Genomic DNA, 24,550 nt, shown 5'->3' on the forward strand with positions numbered 1-24,550 from the left:
TTCTATGATTCTTAGGTCTAAAATTAAATTCAAGATCTTATATAACTTTTCCCATTCATGCAAATGCCTTTTATGGTTTGTGAGATACATTAATTTTAAAAAACTAATGTAGATCTGTCTCTAATACAAAACAATGATAAACCATGATTTTTGTAAATTATTTGATAGATATTTTATAATAATTAATAATTTTCTATTTTGATATGATGTTTTAGCATGCTTCTAGAATTTGTGTATAATTTTTGTGCATGTTTAACTAGTTTTAGAAATTCAAATACAAAAATGCTGTAAATCTGCTAAAATCTAGAAATTTTATATTGGTTCATAATTTTTTATTTTCATGTCTTAAATTGTATTTTGATATATTTTTAATATTGTGCATGATATGATATGGTGTTATGAAGTGTTAGGATTAAGTTAGAAGACCTTTGGCCATTAGATAGTTTTAATCAAATAGAAGTTTAAACAATTTAGGAGATTAGTGTTATATTTCAATGCAATTTGTTGTTAATTTATTTCATATTATAAATAAAATTGGTAAGTAGCCCTAAGGTAAGTATCAAAAAGGGCTATTGAATGGTGCTTAACTGCAGTAAGACAGGGATAAACTTGCCATACTAAAAGAGAATGTCATTCTTTAAGGGTAGCTTGCCCCAATGGCAACTGCAATAATTAAAAGGTAGGTATCTCTTAAACTTTCTTAAAATAACAATTTTACATGTAACATGTAGTAATAATAATAGGATTTACTTGTTAAATTATAAAATCAAATTTATTTATATCTCTAACCCACTTGTGTATAAAATTTAATTAAATAAATATTAGGTAAATTAAATTAAATTTTGTTTATATAAAAAACCAACTTTGGCATATAAATTAAATGTAATTAAATACTTGGTAAATTGTAAAATAAATTAGTATATTAGAAACATTTTTTTTTAGGTTTGGGACCTTTATGTGTTTATTAGAATAAATTATATAGGATAAATTTTGACAATTGTCCTTGAACTTATCTGGTTGTAATATTACAGCCCCTCAACTTAAAAATGTAATATAAAACCCCATCAACTTTCAAATTTTGCACAATAAAATCCCTCTAACCTCCAATTATCGCTTTTTGATTAGACGACACTGGATAGCTCTAGCATGGAGTTTAGTCAGTATTTCTCTTTTCTTTCTCAAGTCATATGTAAATTGAATCGTTTTTCTCTCTATAGATAGAATATTTTTTTATGCGTAAAGAGAATAATTTTACACTTTGCATAAGAGAGAAGAGGGAAATGTTGACTAAACGCCATGTGGGAGCTATTCACATCAGTTTTTAACTGAAAAATTAGTAATTGAAAGTTAAAAAAAATTTATTGTGCAAAATTTAAAAGTTTAGGGAGTTTTATATTATATTTTAAAGTTAAAGGACTGTAGTATTATAACTATATAAGTTCAGGGATAATTGTTAAAATTTATCCAAATTATACATGTACATAATTTAATTAGTTTAATTATCCTTAGGGTAATGATAAATGCATAATTTATTAGTTTTACTCCCATCATATTTAGTGTTTCTAGTGTGTTTTTATGCCTAATTCAGTTGATTAAAGTATAATTATCAATTAGGCATATTTTTAGAGAGTTGTTGGAATAATTGTGTTAAATGGAGCAATTTTCAGCATTTGCATTAATTTGACCTTTGTTGTATTTTCCAGGTGTTTCTAAAGTTTTGGGTCTCCAAATCTAATACTGTTTAATTCATTAAAAAGATAAGTCAGAGCACTACAAATGACAAAGAGGGACCAAAGCCCAAATCAGTCTCCAAGGTTGTTAAAATGAGCTGTGGATCTATTACAAAAGCCCACACTTGATGAGTCACGACCAGTCTTGGGATTTATTTTATATTTAGAGCTTTGGAGGTCCAAATGAAGCAAACTCAGGCCCAATTGAACCTTAAGAGGTACCTCTACAATTTCTATGAAGGGCTAGAAGCGAGATAAGGCCTTTTTAATTGTCAAAAATGGCAATGAAGTCGTCATTATAGACTAGATACTCTATTTGAACTAGTCTTAGTTTTTGGCCCATAACTTGGGCTGTAGACCTCTGATTTGGGCAAATGAGTACTCATTAGAAAGCTAGGAAGTAGGGCTACAACTTTCCTGAAGAAGTCAGAGACAGAATCACAAGGAAAGTGGCTAAAAATCGGCTATGATTGCAAAAAAGAAAATCTGTCTTTTTGAATTTCAAAAATTTTCCAAGTTTGGTTCTTATTTTTGGAATTAGGTTTTTGATTAAAAAGACCATCTTTGGTAGCAGCTTTAAAAACATCCATTCAGACCTTTGAAACAGCTTAGAGACCTTCACAACTCCTTCATTCTCCATTCACATCCATAGTTTTAGATTTCTTCATTATTTCTTTATTTTCTGTAAGCCATGAGTGGCTAAGTTTCTAGATTTAGTTCAAGGGATTCTAGTTCTATTGCATGCTTTGTGAGACCAGGTTCTTAATTTAAATTATGTCTTTTTGAATATCTATTTTTTTTCCGATTTCATTATTTTTTATCTATTGAATGATTTGCTAAAAAGGCCTATTAGTTAATTGTTTGATGTGATTAATTGCTAGTTCATCTTCATAATCCGTAATTGTTGTGTAAGATTGAATGTGAGTAGCAATTAGGTTTTATTGATTATGATCCAAGTTTTCGATAATAACCTAAGGAAACAATAGGGTGAATTAAATGATTTATGCTTTATAAATCGTTGTTCAGCTTAACTACTTCCTGTTCTTAAAGCAGTTATTAATTTGATGAGGATTGCTTAATACCAATTCAGTTAATAATTAGAGTCAACAAGAGTGCTGGGCTCGAATTGATGAGTATAGGGAAGTTAGGGGTTTTACCTCGCTGTTTGGTAAATCTACGTTAAGTATTCAATAAGAGATAATTGTATTTCTTTTGTCTATGATCGAGTCATGCATTGGAATGCGAATTACCTTGGACTGAAGTTTGTTTAAATTGAGAGTTTCATATTTAAATTTAGTTCTTTAATTTCTGAACTTGATTTCTTTTGATTTAGCGAAACAACCCCCCCCCTCCAACCTTTGTTCTTTTTTTATTACACAAATACACGAAATTTAGTAATTCAGTCTCTAAGGTTCGACCTGGATTACCACTTACTGTAGAAAATGTTTTATTACTAGTAATTTCAGTTAATTTAATTTTCGGTGGAATCGACAACCATCAGGTAACTTGGTATATAAATAAAATAGGTTAATAAGAAACTTAAGGGTGCTTATAAATTGAACTTGTTTGTAAATTAACTTATAAATAATTAATTAATTTTAGTCGCTCGGTAAATATCACTAAATTTAATTTAACAATTTCATAGATAGGGAGTACTTGTGTGCATAAAAATTATTTGTAAATAATCACCCCTATTTGAATTATTTATGTATGTAGGATTAGAAATTGCATACTTAGGTAAGAGATTTAATAAACGAATAATAAATAAGACTTTTAGAAATATTAGTAGAGGATTTGTACTCGAATTAACCAAGTTAGATATGGCCTAAAAGGTGCTTAATACCTTCCTCTTATGTATCCACTATCCCGAACCTAGACATTAGGCTATGGTGATGGCGGCTATGGACCTTTGTAAGGAGTAAGTTTTCATCCACGACCTTATAAAAAATTGATGTCTCTCAAAAGAAACGATGAACATGTTTCAGTTATCACCCGGGTAACGACTCCTGTCTATCTATGCCTTTGTAGCATAAATTCTTAATACCGTGGTAGTGTTATGGAAACAAGGTACTTACCAGTGGACTCTATTCTATTAAGATTGCATAAATTAGATGTCTAGTAAATGTTGTCTAAGGAGGTGGTACTTAAGTAAGACCAATGTGACTCCACCATCTTTCTTAGACATTACCTGGTGCACTTTATGCAATCTCAATAGATGATTTTTCACCTCACGCCACACCTAGCTATTTGGATAATAAATTTATGCAAGTGTCTAAATATATTTGTAAATTATCTCCCTCTCCTTTGGCAATTTGATGTAAAGGTAGCCTGTTAGTGCAATTTTTTTCAAAAAATTACACTATATGGGTGCTTTAATCATTATTGGATTAGATTATGAAGTTGAACTAATAATTATCATGCCATATGATTTGAGCTGCAGTCACAAGTCATAGCCAAATGTTATATCTTGTTCTAAAATATGAAAAATGATATTAATTCATAGTTTTGAACCAATCAATGAACTACTAAGCAATCTACAACATGAATTAGTTAAAATGAGATAATAAGGTTATGAAATCTAGTATTTAATATCTCTTTTATGGAAACCACTATGTTTGTTCATACTCAATAACAAAATATTTTAGGTAAAATTTTCCATTAGAGATTGGCATGGCTCACAGTACTCAGGCCTCACTCTAATCCATCAAAACACAAAATGAGTGCAAGATGCAGATACCAAGTTTTCACTTTGCTGAAAATGGATTTATGGATGCTTGTATTTCTTCTAATGTTCATCCCTTAGTCTTTGGCATTACCTTTGAGACAAACAGAATGGATAGGCCACATATGCTTAAGAATATGAAGAATTTTCCTGAGATTAAAGATTATAAAAGAAGACTTAGATTATATCCTAATAACTCCAAAATTTCTTGCAAACATAAATTCGTACACCAAGCAATTTACCTATTGAACTCCAATTCATTAGGAAGTTAAAAGCATAGGAGATAATCTGAGAACCTAACTAGTTAACTACTGTCACAATACTTCCAGCTATGCCCTTCATGTTTATAGGAAATACTTAACATTGTACCCATTTTCAGGTTGTAAGTCTTGATCTATTGAAAGTATATGAAAGGCAAAGACTGTATATTAGGTCAATCTACCTTAGACATTATAACCCAAGGATTTCCTCCGATGCCTAGTGAGAATGATCCTTTATATGTCTGAACACAGAATTCAACAGATCATTTCCTCTTACAATACATTAAAATCAGATGAAGTTTGTAATGAGGCAGTGGTAAACATGCTTGAGGAAATATTTCAATGTTATGGCCAATATCATCATAAAGTTAACAATAAAGGTGCAAGAAAACATACACCAAGTGGTGCTATTCTAATAGAAGAAAAAAAAAAAAAAAGACATGCCAGAAAATGCTACATAGTCATTAAGTAATTTTTTTTTTTTGCAAGTTTTAATTCATAGTCGAAGATATGATAACCAAATATTAGACCATAAAGATTTATTTAGTTTTATAAGACAAGCACAACAAGATACAATATAAGTTTATAATATAAGGTTTCAACATTGGATTTAGCTGGCAAATCAAGGATTAATAGATTATAATTCAAAGCATAAAAGAAATGATATTCTTCCATATGTGTTTCTTTTCCTTTGCAAATATATCAAGAAATGATTAACCTAGGTCAAAGTTAATCTAGCATTACCAGTACAGTAATAACTGCTAAAAAGGTAGAGAACTCCATCCATTTATGAAGGTCCTACAAATGGAAAGTTTCATAATACACATAAAATAAGGGGAAAAGAAACTGTAAACCAAGATATAATTCAAATGTTGAGAACTTGTAAGTAGCTCAGTAAACCTTTTGATTCCCTTCCAATAGATCTTTGTTCTAAAAAATATGCACAAAGAAAGACCTAAAAAACCACAGATAATCCCAATTGGTTGCCCTTGGCAATCTTAATTTTATACACATTATAAATAAAGTCAAGACAAGCACAAATAATATAATAATAAATCTTTCCTAAACAAAATATGACATAATAAGTGTTAAAGTTTTCATATTATAATTATCTTACATTACCAAAATGCTTATCTTTCCAATAGCCATAATTGGCATTGCCTATTGCTTCTATTGCTTCAAGCAAAATCTAATTTCAATATTAATAGTAATTCATTGTAATCATTAAAACTTGCACATATAAATCAAAATACTAACTAGCATTCATGCCTAAGATTACATAGAAAATAAGTTTGATATAACACTATGTTTCATTAGTAAAATAACATGCAGTCAATTAGCCTTCATCTTTAAAACACTTGTCATTCATAACTCTCATCAACCATTCCAAATGCCTTGCACTTGGAACAACGAAAAAAAAAATCTTCTTATTGATTGATTTTTTTCATGAAATCTAGATTTACCTATTAATTCTAACTCTATAAATATCTCTTTCTCTATACAATAATGGGTCAGTCACTTTCAAGAATTGCAAGAGATTTTTCTGCAATTGCATTTCTTTTTCCTAGAGTTCTGACACTCGTTCAATTTCACTATTCACCCTTTTATATTGCTTTTCTAACATCCCCATCATTGAAGCTTTGTGTTTAGAACCTTTAGAAGTAAAAGCCCTAAGAATGAAATAAAGGTTCTAGACTATTTATATTGGTATCAATGACCTTATTAAATATGTCATTCAAATCAATTTGAGATGAACTTCCCTCTTGTTGCAAGCATTTAACCTTTTCTCTGGCACTTTTTGCACATTCCCCAATGGCTCTTTAGTCACCATAGACCTCATATAACTTATCATAATTATTGATTGGTGATGCATCCACTTGCATGCTTTAGGTTTGTCCTAAATTAAAAAAAAAAAAGTTCATTTTTCTTTGTACGCAAATGCTTAAAAAAATCTAAAGTAATGAAAAACATATAAAATACATCACTAAACTTTAACTTGATACATTCTTATAAATATTATAGGCTTTACTTAAATTAATTGCTCCTAAACATCAAAAGTAGCTTCAAACAATTTTGTTATATGATTCCAAGCAAAGCCACTAAGACCATGAAATAAATCCTCTCACTTGGCAAAGGTTTTCTTTAATGTTTGTATTCGATTCTTATTATTTGATTTTTGAATAAAATGGCAAAATGCTAACTTTAACACCTATAACATATTGTCAAAAACTGTAGTATTCTATGTTCCTTCAGGTTGATTCCCTTTATGATCTTCTCCCAACATAGCATTTATCAACACATTATCCATTTTACATTGTCTCTGCCTGACATTGAACTTTCTTGGTCTAGATTTTTTTTTCTCCTTAGAATTATTTATCTATAAGGCAATTACAGTATATATTCTTGCTAAACAAAAGATTATAAACATGGATTGTAAAATGTATCCTACACGTGCATATATAATAACGATAAACATCTAACCAACATGAAAAGAAATATATATCTTCATTGACTAATGTTAAGAGATCATACATAGTAGTCACACATTAATAGTAATTGTGATTACAAGTTATTATGATAGTCATGCCACATTTGCGATACTATTTTGTTCCCTTAACATAACTCCTATTCTATAGTCTGCATCCATTGCTAATCCCCTAGTACCCATATGGTGATCACCTCAGCATGCATAAACTCATGATCAACTTCAATAATTAAATTTTCATATAGATCGACGCTTATCAAGAACATGCCTAGACAATTTCAGTCATTGTTTCAAATGAGTAATGGGGTTCAGTGCCACTAGCTATAATTAAATACCTTTTCTTTATAACACCAAAAGCTCTCTTCATGACATTACAAAGTGATACATGACGATGGTTACATAATTCTTTGGCATTTTAAGGTCTACACCTAGAATATTCATTCAAATGATAACAAACACCTCTATATTGTAACACCCCTCACCCGACTACAGTGTAGCCGAGCAAGGCATGTCACACTCTGTGCCGGAGCACCCTAACTTATCTTACTTTTTTTCTTTAAAAATTTTGAACTTGTTATATTTTAATATCAATTATTTATCTAAGGAGAAATCAACAGAGTTTCCCTTGTTTCTATTACCATTTGGCGTATTTCACTATTTACCTGCTTGAAATTTTCAATAATATTTTACAATGAAAATATCATTCATACTCATTATAGTCATCTCACATTCAATTCTTGCAATGTCATTTGCATACATATCCATTCATACTCAATTTATGTATCAAAATTCTCAAACTTTATTAATTTACATGATTTACAACTAATTACATAAAGTTCATACTTTACATTATATACAAATTAATTACAATTCCATAATTTATATTAAAATATACAATTTATGGGCCTTATCTACATGCATTGCTGAGGAGGTGACGACTTGAACACTTCTGACACTTCTGTAGATTCGGACTCCAAAATCTCAGTCTAATATCCATTGAGTTTTATCTTCAGTACCTGTGCAAAGGAAACAAATCTATCATGCTAAGCATTTCTGCTTAGTGGTACAATAATATAACAAAGAAAATAATATACAAAATACAAATGAAAATAAAACATAGTTCATTGTAACATTTATTTAAATTATAATTCTATTACTAATCTTTTGTATCGTTTAATTCAATACTTTCTAGGTTATCTTTGATTATTTCATAATAACTAAGGCTCTCAGAGTCATTTCATAATAGATAAATTTTTAACATCATTCCAGTTCATTTCAATTCTTTCTACTAAATAACTAATCTAATTTATTTTAGGTCTTCTCACTCATTTATTTAATTTCTAATATTTTTAATTGCTAATATTCTTAACTTATTTTAATAAATTTCACTGCCCAAGTAACCTATGATAGGCTGACTAAACTGGATAACGGGTCGTTGGCACTGGACACTGCGGTGCCTCGGGCCGTCATACCATGGGACGTGAAATGCGGAACGTCAACCACGTATGCAGTTAGTATGGCTAAAAAGCCATGATAACATATCAGTATGGCTAAAAGCCATGATAACATATAATCGGGCATAAAAGTCATGAGTGCGGGAATAAAGCCATGAATACAGGCATAAAGCCTTATGCAGTACTGCTAAAACAATACCCTATTGGCATGCCAATCTATCAAATCTGACACACGTGTCTAGGTAACACATGGGCACATAGTACCATTAAATGTTAATATATTATTTTTTTATGACTTTATTATTTCATGATAAATTTCAATTATAATTTATACATTCATTTGATCACAATTTATAACAATTATTTCATTATATATTCCATTATATATATTTATTGTAACATTCTAAACTTTATTTCCTAGTGGAAATACAATATTTAGACTCATTTTCATCTAATGCATATATTCATGAATATCATTGATATAATTCACGATTTATCAATTATATCATCTATTTTTTCTTTCTAATTCCTTATCTAATTTATTACATCATTTTAAATGTCCCTAGGTTCAACATTTTCATTTATGTTGATTTCCAAACCACATTTCAAAATATATTAACAATGTCTCCTAAGTTCTATTTGTGATGAGAATACAATTCTCATCTACCTATTCTCATAATTTAGGTATACATTAAGTCTTTTAAGTGGGGTACCATTGACTCCATTAGCAAATTAAGTTTTTGGTATTTACTATTTACTTGACCATTTCCCTTCAAAGGTTGACTTTTTAATTCATAATATGTATACAAATGTTTGATACATATTTATACCACAATTTGGGTTCTAAGTTTGTTGGCATTGATTGCCAATTGCAATTTAAAGCCTCCTAAAAGTATTTTCAAAAATTCAGTTTTTGGGTCCTATATTTACTGTTTCATTGGTCTAAGCTACAGTGAGTATTTGGCAAACTTTTCTTCATCAAAGTTGTTCCTTTATGTGTCTTCTTTAATTTCCTTTTTTGAATCACTCCATTTGGAGTTTTGTAGCTCAAGTTATAGCCATTATACCATAACTGGCCGGATTGACCTATACTCAGAATTTCTGGGTAATTTGGTTCTGCCAGATTTGGTGTCCTAATTTGGACTAGCAATTTGAATTGGTTAGATTCAGAATTTGAGTTTGTATTCTTCATGAAAGTTGTTCTAAATTGTCTAATCTTTCCACTGATATAAGATTCAGGTCATTTGGATATTTCTACACTGAGTTATGGTCAAATGAACAAACACTGTTCATTTGGAATTTTCTAGGGCAGTATGTATGTTACGCAGATTAGGTCAATTTTTAGGGCAACTTAGGTTAGTTTTCTGGGCATAGTTTCTTCATCAAAGTTGTGCCATTATGTGTCTAGTTTCATGTCCAATTATCCTTGCACCAATTGAACCTACACCTCTCAAGTTACGGCTGCCTAAACTTGTTGGACTCACATTCAGTCTTGTAGGTCCTATGAGGTAGCATACCCAACCTCAAATCCAAAGCCACAATTCACTTCAATTCCTCATCAAACATAGCCAAATGGTCACTAATTGACCATTAGGACTTCCATTCACCAACACATGAGCAAAACCCTAAGTTTGCTCCAAACCCTAACTCCAAAATTCCAATTTACTCAAACATCATGCTATCAAATGTTCTAATCATCAATTTCATGTTCAATTGCATCAATTCACAACTATAATTCACTTGAATCATTGAAACTCTAAAGTACCCTAGGCTGCCAAAATTGAGGGTTTTTCATACCTACATAATTTGTTTTCTTTCTTCCAAAACTAACACTCAATTCATAATCTACACAAGGTAAACTCATGGATTTATGGAAGAAGTAGCACTAACCTTGACTTAGCCAATTCCCAAGGCTTGAAAACTCCACTTTTTCTCTTCCTTTTTGCTGTCCAAGTCTTGCTCTAGGTGTGAGGAGAAGTTTTTGTGAAGGGAAGCTAGGGTTTTGAGGTGGTTTGGTGGATGAACTCAAGCTTGTTACCAAGCATCAATGGAGGTTTTTCTCTTCTTTCTCTTTCTCTCTTCTCTTGGTTTGGCTGGTTGAAGACAAAGTGCAGATTTCTTTTCATTTTTTTCCCATTTTATCTCTTTTTAATTGGCTTGTTGAGTTGTGATTGGTGGAGCTTTTTAAATGACATCATATTATGTCATAATTCTCATTTTAATTCATTTTCTTTTCTTTTCTTTTCTACTTATTTTCAATTAAATTTTTAGCATTATTTATTTATATTTTATGTCATAATAATTATTTATTTAACTGGATAAGTTGGCCAAAAATCATCTCAGAAGACGAAATGACCAAAATGCCTTCTTTTGGCTTAAGAAGCTAAAATTGTATGTATCGATCTTAAAAATTTTTCTAACCTTTTCTTGGCATTCTAACGCTACCTAGGTGCCGTAACTCTTCTCTGGCATCCCAGAAATTATTTCACGGGATTCTCCTTGGATTTAGGGTTACTAGCTGTGAAGACAGCAACTTCCCATTAGGTCACTCATCACCAGGGCACCGCTCATTTAACTTCATTGTATTTTATTTCTTAAATTTTTCTAAATTTTTTCTTAATTTTTCTTATCATTATTTGGTCTATTTATAACTCCTCACTCTAGTTTACATATAGTTCCAGACATTTCGACTGTCTGGACCGATATTGGTCACCGAAATAGTAGAACGTACAGACTATCTAAAGTGAGGGTGTTACATATATGGTGCAATTAATCCTCTCCTCAATGGTCATCCATCATTCACAAGATAAAATTTTCCCATTCAAAGGGGAAATTAATGAATTTTTAACCTATGATATACTTGAATGCAGAAGCTTTCCATATTCAATTATAGTTACCTTGAGGAATTACAAGTTTATCCTCTCTATCTGGTGCATTTTTTAGGATTCTCAAGTTAGAGGTGATTCCTTCCCAACCAGGCAACACATAAGTGAAATTTATATTAGAAGAACATGCTGCTAACACATTTTGTGTAGGCCATTCTTTTCTCTCTCGAAATCTAGGGGCAAGTTCTCTTAGCACTTTAACTTGAATGTGTGTTCCATCTAATGCACCAACACAATCCTGTATAGAAAAGTACATGCACTTAGAACTATTTAGAAGTAACATTAACTAATTAAAATATGTAATATATATGCATTTGACCTCAACTTTGCTTACCGTTAGGCGTATGCAAATTGTCGGTTCGGTTTCGAATCAAACCGAACCGATAAAATAGAAAATCGAAAAAAAAAAATTTTAAAAATCGAACCAAACCGATTAATAAGAGAAAATTGAACCGAATCGAACCGATAAATATCGATTCGGTTCGGTTTTAAACCGATCAAACCGAAATTTATAAAATTTCATATTTTTAACATTAAATCTAAATAATAAAACATAAAAAAAAAATTAGAAATCAAAACTCAAAAATCTTAAAGTTCGGTTTGGTTTTCTTTGATTTTGGTTCGATTCAATTTGGTTTGATTTTCTTTGATTTCCTATATATATTAATAATTTCGGTTCGGTTCGTTTTTTTTTAATTTTTTATGAAAATAACTGAACCGAACCGATTAATCGAAATTATTAAAATTATAAATCGAACCGAACCGATTGAATTTTAAAACTGAACCGATTGAACCGAATTGAATCGGTTTAGTTCGGTTTTTCGATTTAAACCAAAAACTGCTCTCCCCTACTTACCGTCAAATACAGATAGAATCTATTATTATTAAAAATTTGACAGGGAACTTCAGCTCTAGTTGGTTGGTTAAGGAACTTGGCTTCAAGTACGACTACTACTTTTCAGACATTATGAAAATAACAACTTATTATCTCACCCGAGTGATGGAAAAAAAAAATCTCAATGTGCGATTTCTTAAGTTTGGGGCAAAAATATGCAAGAACTTAGCTACTTGCTCTTCCATTGTAGCATTTCTAAAGTCCTTAAGTAAACTAGTATCTCATAGCTTTCCATAAAATTTAGCAAATGCAACTAGACCCATGTGTACAATATCACAACAAATGACTTTATTTGCAATGAGCTTGCTCATTAACTTATGCCATAATGCACCTCATTTATACTATTTAAGGGTTTGGAAATAACCATTGCTTAGATGTCCAATAACCAAAAGAGGTTCGCAATATCGCATAATAGCTGAATTATAGCCTCCACTCATTGTCATTGTAAGTGTCCATAAAATGTTTCCTCATATTTTCAAATTTTAAGGCAGCATTTGTATTGGCTATTGACATGCCATCACTTGTATCACCCTTGTTATAGTCTATGTAATTTTCTTCATTATGTTCCCTATCCATCTACAAATTAAAATATTAATATCCTATTCTTAAATAATTAGATAAAAAGAAATGTATTCCAAATATGGCATGATATGAGAAAGTAAACTATTTGAAATAAAAAAATAATAATAATAATAAATGACTATGATAGGTTAGGCACATGGGACCTTCAATTAGGTATGCGTGCTCCCTACTACACATTTTATCAAAAAAGGGGAAAAACACATGAGATCCAATAAGACTTTCAAGGATTCCTAAAAATGGTGGTTGGTTTAGTCGCTATAATGATAGTCAAATACCAACTATTAACTTTAAGAACAAGATGGTGAAAGTGATGAGGATTACAAGAAATATAGTTAAGATTTTTTTTTTTTATTTTAATGGTCATTTTTTCTGTAATTTATCTACTTAAAACAATTCTATAATATAATATTGCTAAATGCCATGTCAGCATAAAATCAACTGAAGATTATTGCCATGGTTTTCTATAAGTAAACTGAATGGTTGGTGCACACATTCACACTGAATCATAATAAATTTGTCTCCCATTACATCTAGCACAACAATCTAAATCAAAGATCAACAAACTCTGTAAAGCATGTAACGAGTCATACCAATATATATAAATGAAGCTACTTAGAACTTCCAAGTTTGCAAAATTATGCTCAATATCATAACTTTTGTTCTTTCAAAATTACGCAACAAATCTTAATCACAAATATAACTTGAAAATTCAGTGAAGGCAATTACTAAAACTAAACTATCGGAAGGAATCACATCACACGAGGAAGAGTTTTGTAAATGGAAATTAAATTTTTCTGATCTTGGAAGCAAGTGCCTCATATTTTTTGAAAATATACATTTTAACACACATCATTAAATACATATCAACATCCAATCTATTGATAACAAATTACAGTTGATTTAATATAGTATATTGCATTTGTTGTTGTCATCCACAAAAACTAAAAATCAACTTCAATCTAAATAACCTTTTTCATAGTCATGGGAAGATTTTTTATAACCTTTTTCTCTCATATTTTAATAATTTATCCAAACATCATGAAAGCAATTAGATTTCTTTTCTTTTCTTTTCTCTTTATTTTTTCGACTCAATTTCTCTTTGTTTCTCTTGCACAATTAAGGATCCAAACAAAGAGTAAATAAAGAAAAAAAAAATTACACTGTGCACCATAATAAAAAATGAAATAGAATTATGAAAAAAGTTTTTGCTCTCAGCAACAAGAAATCGACTTCAATGGAAATGGAGATGAAGCTAATTGGAGTGGGACCTTCCAGCAGTATCAGTTTGATGCAATTGAATAAGCCACAAGTGCATGTAGATACATGAAATGAGAGCAGGCGAGCATCTGGAGGACTTATTAGGGATGCTAATTGGCATTGGCTGACTGGGTTTGTGTTGAATTTAGAAAGAAGTACAGTGACAGGAGCTAAAGCTTGGGTCGTACTTATGGAGTTAAGATGGGCGTGGGAGGTAGGAGTGAGAAAGTTAATGGTTGAGTGTCATAATTCTTGTGTGTTTAAGATGATTAATTCTCCTCAGGAAGTAAATGTTTTCATAAGTCTTTGGTTCTTGATATTAGGAAGGTGTTGAAGCGGGGGTGGGAGGTGAAAATCAGCCATGTGTATAAAGAAGCTAATAATGGTGCTGATATGCTGGTTGGTACAACGGGGTCTTTCCATGTGGGTTTTCATGTGATGAGGCATCCTTCGAAAGGCCGTACTTGTTGATTATATATTTATTTGATTTCGTGTGTAAGGCAGCAAAATGAATTGATGTTGTAATTTTAGGGAAAGGTCATGATTGATATTGCTGTTTCTCTGTTGATAACCTTGAAATTGAAGTTGAATTCAGTGGATTGTTCTTGAATGAAAAAAGTTAAATGTGCCTAGTCTTTTTTAGTTAGGATATTCTGATAATGCGCATTGTGCAGTTTTGAGACTGACTTCATTTAAACATCGAGTGTCGTTTAAATTCTATTTCTTCATTATGTAAACTATTCAGATTGCATAGGAGACCATCTTTGCATTGTGAGAAAGCAGCGCTGAAAGAAAAAGACTCAAACAGAATAAAGAAATTATTTGGACCTGACCAAGGATTTCTGCTTCCATCATCTTGCCCTCTGCTCTGCCTCAGGTTCTTTTCACCCCCATTGGTAATCCCAGATTTTGCCACATCATGTAGTGAGATCTTGAGCTCTAATTCACTCTTTATTTTCTTTAAGACTTTTGCATATCTCAGTTTAACGTTTATGTTTCTCTTTTTGCTTTTTTACTTGCAGTTGTCTTCTTCATTGAAGCTTTAATGGCCAACAAGTCAAGATCAAAACCTAGCAAATTAGATGTCGACCTTTACATACCCAATATTGTCGGTTGGTTTTCTTTTTTACTCTTTTTGCCCCTTTTGTTGTATTAATTTTGAATTGTTGACCTCCCATTCTATTGTGACCTCCCATTCTATTGTGGTCTAAGAAGAGCAGTTCACATTCAATAGAAATATTTGATGCGTGTTCATGCATATGTATGATATGTTGCTTGTTGGTTTAATTTTTTTATGTTTTAATTATTTATGGTTGCTATGCAAGTGTAGGGTAGACAAGGGTCTTCATGAATTGTTTTGCTTTTGCTATATGCTTTTCCAACAAAAGGCTGTTCTGCCTTCTTTATTTTATTAGGTGAGAAATAACATTGATTGAAGTTTCTTTCGGATTTTGATTTTAATTATCCTCAGGGTGAACTGAAATGGGACTCTCATATGTTTGGTGTATTCAAATTTCAGTTTTTTTATGTGATGGCATAGATGGTTGGTGTGCACGAAAATTTAATCAAGGTATGGATTCTTTTCTAGTTTTCTTATTGGCTGTCATATGAAATTGGGATAATAAAAACCCATACGAGAAAAACACTTTGGTCCTTACTGCTTGAAATATGCATTGTAGTCCCTTAATTTTAAGTTTCATTATATTTTAGCATTCGAGTTTCATTTTAATGTTACAGGACATTTTAGTCCCTCTCCCTCAAATCACACTAATAGTAGTTAAGGACTAAACTGCATGTCTTTTAAACAATTGGGACGTAAGTGTTCTTGCCAAACAAGAGGTGGCAATTGGGTAAGGTTGGGCAGGTTCAGCTTATTCACGTTGGGGTTATTTGGGTTTGTGGATCATTCGGGTCTCATCAATTTTTGGGCTTGTTTGGATCGAGTCGTTTTGGTTTGTTGGTTGATTTGGGTTACCCATTGGGTCAATGTACAAAAAGGATTTTGTATCACATTCAAGTCAATTTATGTGCTTTTTTGGGTCAAAATGCTTTTTTTTTTTTTTTAAGAAAATTAATTTTTATTTGTAAGTCAAAATGCGGTTTGATAAGGTCAACAAAAATGGGTCAGGTATACGGGTTATTAGGTTGACATTTAATTTTGCGGGCCATTCCGGGTCATTTCATTTTAGGTTTTGTGCATGGTGAAATGAGTTGAATCTCGTTTTGGGCTGCACGAATTTGGATAAGGTCAAAATATGCCACCTCTGTGCAAAACCTTCAATTAGGTTTAGAAATTATCTCTATGAAATTTCTGCGGTACATAATTAAAAAGTTGATCCATTTTGAATTCATAAAATTAATTTTTGTTTTTGACAGGCAATATCAGAAAAGGTTGCATTCATAATTTTCATACTAATTGTTAAATTGATTATTTATACTTTTCTTTAGCACAAAAAATTTGTTGTTAGCTTGGAATATTAATTTTTGTGTGGCAGCCATTTTGTTTTAATTATTTTGCAACATGCACTTTTGAACTTTTTTCCTATCCATATGATTATAGTGGCTTGCATTTTAATTAGATGCATGGTCATGGATATGTTCAATTTGCAATCAACTTGAATATATTAGAATATCATTCTTTGTTAATTAGAGGCATTTATTCCTGAAAGATGACTGCATGTTATTGGACAGTCCTTCTTCTGTTAGGAGGCTCATAAACCAAAAAATCCCAAAAAACTGCTCTTCCATGTTATTGTGTGCAAGGGTTCATTGATTTTCAGCAAGAAATGGGTTGTTGCTTATGAATAAATACCTAACATAAATGTCTAATTCGTCTTCAGTATCAACTTTTGGAGCTGTTTTGGATATGGTAACAGATACGTAAAATTTTCTATCTCCACAGACATTTGCCTGTTTGATATTTGCTAATTTTTTTTCCCCATCCTTTATAATTTTAACTTGTTTGCTTCAGCTCGAATTGCTGATTTAGTAAACATGTTTTTGCATCCAGGATCAGCACTGCTTGTCTACTAGTAATGCTTTCCCAAGTATACAGGTGATAATTTTCTCATTTACTCCATGTGTAATGCAGTTGCAATAAAGCATATGCATTTGTATTTGATCTCGTTTGGTTGATTTGTTTTATGTAGACCTGGCTTGGTTTTTGTGTCATTGCTTGACCTAGATATTGCAAGCGATTGGCTGCAGATGTACAGGTAACTTCCCTTTATGTAACATGTGTAATTTATTCTTTCAGACATGGATCATACTGGTTAAATATGGATGTTTACTCAATTAGAGTTTGCTCTGTATTTGCTGGGTCTTTGATACTTTAATTGTAGTACATTCTTGTTAGGCAAATCTAGTCACAAAGATGTGGAAGGCAGCTCTAATTAGCTTTTCATGGCTTATTATGGAAACCGGATGTTCATGGCTTACTGCTGTGCAGCATGTGAGGTAATTATAATAACTTTGTTTGTTTAATTACTTGGTAAATTCTTTTATGTAATTGACATTGTTCTCTTTATCCGACACTGTTTTTTCCACAGGTTCTCTATATAATCTTGTTTCTCATTGCTGAAAAAGAGATTGAAAATTTGATGGGTGTAAGCCTTATAATTTGGCAAGCATAACCTTTTTCCTTTGCTTGTATATAGGATTTTGCTTGATTTCTAATATTTTCTTTCTTTCAGGTTTTCATAAAATCTATGAAAGAGTGCTCACTTATCTCTTTCCTACTTGGCTTAAGTTTGTTTGGATGGGCAATCAAGCAAATTATAAATATCATTCAGGTAGCAACTAATACCTTTTATCATTCGCTTGTAACGTGTCTCAACATATCTTTTAGACAATCGAAAGACTTCTTCATGTTGATAGATATTTAAATTCTTTTACATATCCAAAATTTTGTCTAGAAACAAAATGGAGCACATTATCCAGATCTTGGATCAAAATTTAAGTGTTTTAAACGAATTTAGTAGATTTTTCTATCGACGCTTAGCCTCCGTTTGTTTTGTGGTAAATAACTTATATATAAAAAATGTTTTCTAAAAAATTATTTTTCTCGAATATTTTCTGTTGTTTGGTTGTAATGTTAAATTAATGGTATGTGTTTATAATATATATGTATATTTTCACATTTCAATAAAATTATCAAAGTCTAGAAAAAGAGGAAGTCATTTTCCTTAAAAATGACTTAGTTTTCTTTTTTATCCGGACAATATTTTCCGTTGACTCATTTTTCTTAATACGAATTATAATAATTATGTATTAATTTACAAGATATATTAGTACTTGTTAAAGCGCAGAGATGCTGGAATCCCTAGAACAGTTTTAACACACCCAACTCATACTGACAACTTTGAATCCAACTTATAAGTTTTGAGTCAATCAATTATTATGGAATTAAATGAACTTGAATCTCCTTACTGTTTAAAACCTCAAAATTGTCTCATTTTACAACCATGTAACTGAGTTCTAAGTGTATAGATTTGAAGACAAAACATTGTTTTCTGTTATTATTAACTGGATAATTTATTCACTTGAAACAATAAGTCAGCTAATTTAATTGATCTTGATTGTTATGGAATTCTTTTGGTGATCATTCAGGTGAAGACAGCAGCAGATATTTGTGTTCTGTATGACATTGACAAGAAGAAGGCTTAATGTGTTCCTCAGTTCTCAAATTTGTAGGTTTTTTGAAGTATGTCAATAGGTTCAAATACTAATGATATGGAACTTATTTCAACTTGAGAAACGATATTACCTTAAGTATTTTATATCAATGATAGAGCAAGAATGCCTCTTCTGGTCATTAGGAGCCGATTATTATGTTCATCTGTGGCGACTCGTTAGAAGCCGTTTCCAGCGATGTGGCTAGGATGGTAGGTCGATCAGCGGAAGGCTCTCCTAGTGTTGTGTAGAGAGTTGACCCCCAGACACCTATGGATTAGAAGTGGCAGTACCTCTTCTCATCGAGAACAAATGGCAGAAAAAAAAAAAAAAAAAAGGAGCGGAAGAGAAGAAATGAAAAAGAGTGGGAAAGACGAAGAGAATTGGAATTGGAATATAAAGCTGTGTTATTCCAATACTAGCCTAATTTACAATACATAATCATGCAATCATCATAACAATAATAATAAATCTAATATTTCTAGTTATATAGGCTTCCTTATTATGCTTAGCTTTTATTTCTTTTAAAATGATTTTTTTAATGAAAAAGAATTGAATTTTTTTCTAATAAATATGAAAATTAATTAAATTTTTATATAATTTTTAAATAGGAAATAAAGAACAAAAACAACAATTAGATTTAAAGAACAAGAAACTTAATTGAAGTGAAGAATTTCATGCTTTCCCTTGCATTCTTAGAAACATCTAAATATAAAAAATTAATCACAACGATGATTAAAAGACTCTTCAATTCAGTAGGAACAAGGGAATTTGAAAAATCTTTAATTTCTATTGTCATTTTCTTGGCTTGATTTTCTTTAATTGAAATTTCCAGGGCTTGATCTTTTTAATTCCTTATTAGATTCCTCAAGCTTGTTGTTCTCATTCTTTATATTGTCCTCAAAATTTTCAAACTTAGTTTTATCATCTTAAATTTCCACATAAGAAAGCTCAATAATTAAAGCTTCAAATTCCTCAAGCTGTTTTTTTTTTGCTCTTCAAGTTCATCATCTTGAAGTTGCTTCTCTTGTTCACTTTTAAGTTCTTATTTTATATTTTTAACGGCTCTTGATAACTCATCAAACTCTATTTTCAATTTAACTAGACTTGATATTGCATATTCTTCCTTTCATATTTCAAATTCTCTTTCCTTAGCTTGTAAAATTTGTTAGGTATCTCCATATTTATAATATAAGTCATAATATACATTAAAAAACATCAATATATTTATTCAAACAATAACATAGATAAACTAATTATGTCTTATCGATTTCATCTCATAATCTTTTAATTTCAGTCTACATAAAACACAATTTAAAGTGTTTATCAGCCTTTACATGGGTAGAATTAGTTAGAAATTCACTATTGAGGGTCAAAAATTAATATTAAAAAGAAACTAAATGAAATTTTAATAAAATATATGAATTAAAATTAAAATATAAAATATTAAGAGATCAAAATAAGATAATAGTAAAAAAATATGTAGAGACTAAAATAAAAATAAAAATATTAAAAGGGAAAATAGTAATTTTTTAAAAAATATACTAAAATTTAAAAATAAAATTTAAAAATCCAAAAATTTTAGAAGGTAGACAGTAATTAAAAAAAATACTAAAGTTTAGAAACAAAATTGCAATTTCAAAAACTTTAGCCCCTCACAATTACAATAAATTCTCAAAGTCAATATAAGCTCTCTAGTAAAATAAGTAAATATAAATATTTATAATTTATTAACAATTGTTATTAATAACTAATTAAAAATATTAAACCAAAACAAATTAATAATATTAAATGAAATAATAACTTTTATATAATTAAATAACATTTTAAAAAATATTAGTAAATTTAAATTTTCTAATTTTATAAAAAATATTATTCGTAATTTGAGTTTTTTATTTTTTTTTTCTTGTGCTATTTAGGTGGAAACTTCTTGCGATACATATATGTGAAATTACGAATAAATGCAACATGAAATTTCAATATTTATAAATTGTGAACCAGTAGAGTTTGATTTAAAAAATTGCCTACAGGCACATTGAAGGCATCTGTTCTGGATAGGGGCGAACGCAGGACCAAAACTTATAACTATATAATTGTTATAATTAATAAAAATTTATAAATTACACTTTCAATAGTCATTTTATATATATATTATTTTTTAAATTATAAATCATATATTTATTATTTTTAAATATTTAAAAAAATTTAACCAAAAAATTCTAAAATACACTTAGATTAGCAAATTCACCCATACATTCAATATAAGATTTAAAATGTTAGGAGAAAAAATTTGATATAAATACATATAGCATAAGTGGTGGATCTAAATTTTTTTTTATTTCTGAAATTAATATATAAAAAATAAATTATAATATGCTATTAAATAATATAATACCAACATTGTAAAATTAGATCGACCTGAATATATTAAGAATTATAATATTATTAATATTATCAAATGTATCATTTTTTATAGAGGTGACTATATAGTTATATTAATTACACATGCCGATTATATAATTTTATCTTGATATTATCAAAAAAGGATTGAATAACTAAATTTTTTAGCGGTCAATTTAAATAAAGAAAGAGGCTAAATAAGCTCATATACATTTTGTCAATGGTTATATAAGCTCAAAATTAAGTTTTGGGCTAAATAAATTCATATAATTTTAAATTAAGACAAAAAAGCTCACACTTAGTAAAATATTATAATATTTTTTCTTAATTTTAAATATTGAAATTATTTATTATTTTTAATTAAATTTAAAAAAAAAATTAAAAACAGATGAACAAAAATTGTTTAATATTTAAATTATTATTTTTAATTTTTATTATTTAAAAAATCAAAAAAAATAATATTTTATTAATCATAAATTTATTTAACCTTAATTAAAAAGTATAAAGATTTATTTGATTTTTTTATTTAAATAAATACATATACATATAAAGATTGTTTTAATAAAAAGACAAATCAATTGACTCTTATTTGTGTGTATGGATTCGTCACTGTCTAACAAAGGAAATAGCCCTTCTCAAAATATGAGATTAGCATTTAATATATATATATATATATATATATATATATATATATATATATATATATATATATATATATATATATATATATATAAAAGAAATGGGCCAGGAACCCACCTGTAAGGGGTGCTCGCACAGCTGTCTGAATCAATGAACTTGATATTAAAATTATTTTTAAGATTATAAAATTTTAAATTTGAATTAAATATTAAAAAATATTTAATTTGTTACTGAATTTTAATTTGATAATATTAATAAAGTTTTTGAAGTTACGAAGTCCTAATTAATTATTAAAAAAGAAAAAAGACAGGACCTAATTCAATGCGTGGGTCGGCGGCGGATGGTTGACCACATTCTCAAAAAATTGAAGGAAGGATACTGGCATTAATGATGGGTTTTGGTATCTGTTTGGGCTGGTGGATGCATTTATGGCGGTAAGACCTCTTCCCAATATGCAGATTCGATGAAGGTCGAGGTCACACAAATGCAAGCTTTTCTTTTCTCATCGCTTCAAATGCGTGGGTTCTGCTTATCAAGATGATTTGGTGTCTGTTGGGTATTGAGTGCGAGAGAGTTGAATAAAAATATTATTTTAAATATTATTAAAAAATAATTTAAAATAATTATTTTAATATTTTTATAATTAAAATTTATTAAATTTAATTTAAAATTATTTTTTTAATATTTATTAAATTAATTTATTTAAAAAAATAATTTTCTTAATAACAATTCCACCGGTTTACAGATGCTACATTGAAGTGCCATTTTTTAAATGGTAGAGTGATTTCTTTTCCAACATTAATTATAGAGATAAGAGTTATTTATTTCCAATAAAATTAAGGACTGTGATAGCTTGACCCACGTTTAATATGACAAATGGGTTTCTAATGATGTGGCATTCCTTATTTTCCTTTCATATCTTTGAAAACAAAGTTTTTCTTCATTTTACACTATTCTTTCTTTCTATAATTTCTCTTCAATTATATTTATAAATTTTCTTTTTTAACAAATAATAATAAATTATTTTTCATTTTTAAATAAAAAAATAAAATTTCTTCTTTATACTTATTTTCTCTATACACATTGAAGAAAATACACACACACACACACACACACACACACACATATATATATATATATATATATTTATATTTTCAATGGTGACATTTATCACTTTATTGATTCAATTGAGTATAAAATTAAATATGTGACATGCCACATTAATTATATATTTTGCCCAATTGAGCTTTTAATTAACTTGAATCAAATAATTATTTATAATGTCCTATTAATCATATATACTTGAGTTAATTATGATAATTATCATTTAAATAATTTAATTGAATATATATTTTAGTTAATGGCTGAATAAATAAATTCATCCTTAAATTTTATCAAAAAACTCTCATTGCACCCTGCACCTTTAAAACATCTCATGACATACCTTAACTCCTATAAATGTCTCATGGTATACTTTTAACTCTTGTAAAAATAAAATTAAGATATCATTCGAATCCTAATTAGTAGATCATTATGTCAGTATAATTAGAGTTCACACTCGGTTTTAAGGATATTTTAATTTCACTTTATAGAAGTTGAGATGTGTCATGGAACGTTTTAAAAGCTCAGGTTGCCACGAGTTTTTTTTTTTTTTTTGTAAAGTTCAAGTGTGAATGGTGTATTTGGCCTTAATTAATTGAATCAATTAAATATGGACAAGTCACAAGGATCATATATTTTAGTCAATTAAGTCTTTAATTAAGTCAATTTAATCAATTGATAATGTGCAATGTTACTGTAACACCCTCATCATTTGCAGTGCAGCATTCTCTTGTTTGATTGGCCGGTGTCGTCGGACAGCTAAAACATCTGGAAAAATATTTAGACTAGAGTGAGGAGTCATAAATAACTCAAATAATGATAAGAAAAATTAAGAAAAAATTTTAGAAATAAAATACAATTAAGTTAAATGAGCCAGTGCCCTAACGATGGGTAACCCAGTGGGAAGTTGCGGTTCTCGCAGCTAGAAGCTCTAAACCCGAGAGAAAATTCATGAAATAATTTTTGGGACTCCAGAGAAGAGTCATTGAGGTTTCTATGGCATTAGAATGCCAAGAAAAAGCTTAGAAAAATTTTTCAATCTGTACAGATGATTTTGGCTCAATGAGCCAAACGGAGGGCATTTTGGTCATTTCGTCTTTAGAGATGATTTTTGGCCAACTTATCCACTTAAATAAATAATTTATATGACATAAAATGTGAATAAATATTGCTAAAAATTTAATTAAAAATGAGTAAAAAAGAAAAGAAAAGAAAAGAAAAAGAAAAAAATTGGAAATTATGACATCACATGATGTCATTACTGTGCCTCCACCCAATCACATTGTGACACATGGCTATAACTCACTTAAAATGAGTTAAATGGCTAGAAATGAAAGAAAAAAAAAATCAGATTTCATCTTCTTTTCTTCTTCTTGCCGAAACCTCACTTCTCTCTCCCTCCATTGATTCTCAACCAAAGCTCCATTTCCCTCTCCATTTCACTATAAAACCATTAGCTTGCTTCACTA

General features: G+C 29.6%; 1 pseudogene; it reads left to right on the forward strand.

Annotated features, from left to right (window-relative positions):
- The first annotated feature begins 14,827 nt into the window (after positions 1 to 14,827).
- On the forward strand, positions 14,828 to 19,418 carry LOC131180770 (probable CDP-diacylglycerol--inositol 3-phosphatidyltransferase 2; annotated as a pseudogene).
- Positions 19,419 to 24,550: the final 5,132 nt, after the last annotated feature.

The sequence above is a fragment of the Hevea brasiliensis genome, chromosome 6 (assembly GCF_030052815.1).
Source record: "Hevea brasiliensis isolate MT/VB/25A 57/8 chromosome 6, ASM3005281v1, whole genome shotgun sequence".
NCBI classification, from domain to species: Eukaryota; Viridiplantae; Streptophyta; class Magnoliopsida; order Malpighiales; family Euphorbiaceae; genus Hevea; species Hevea brasiliensis.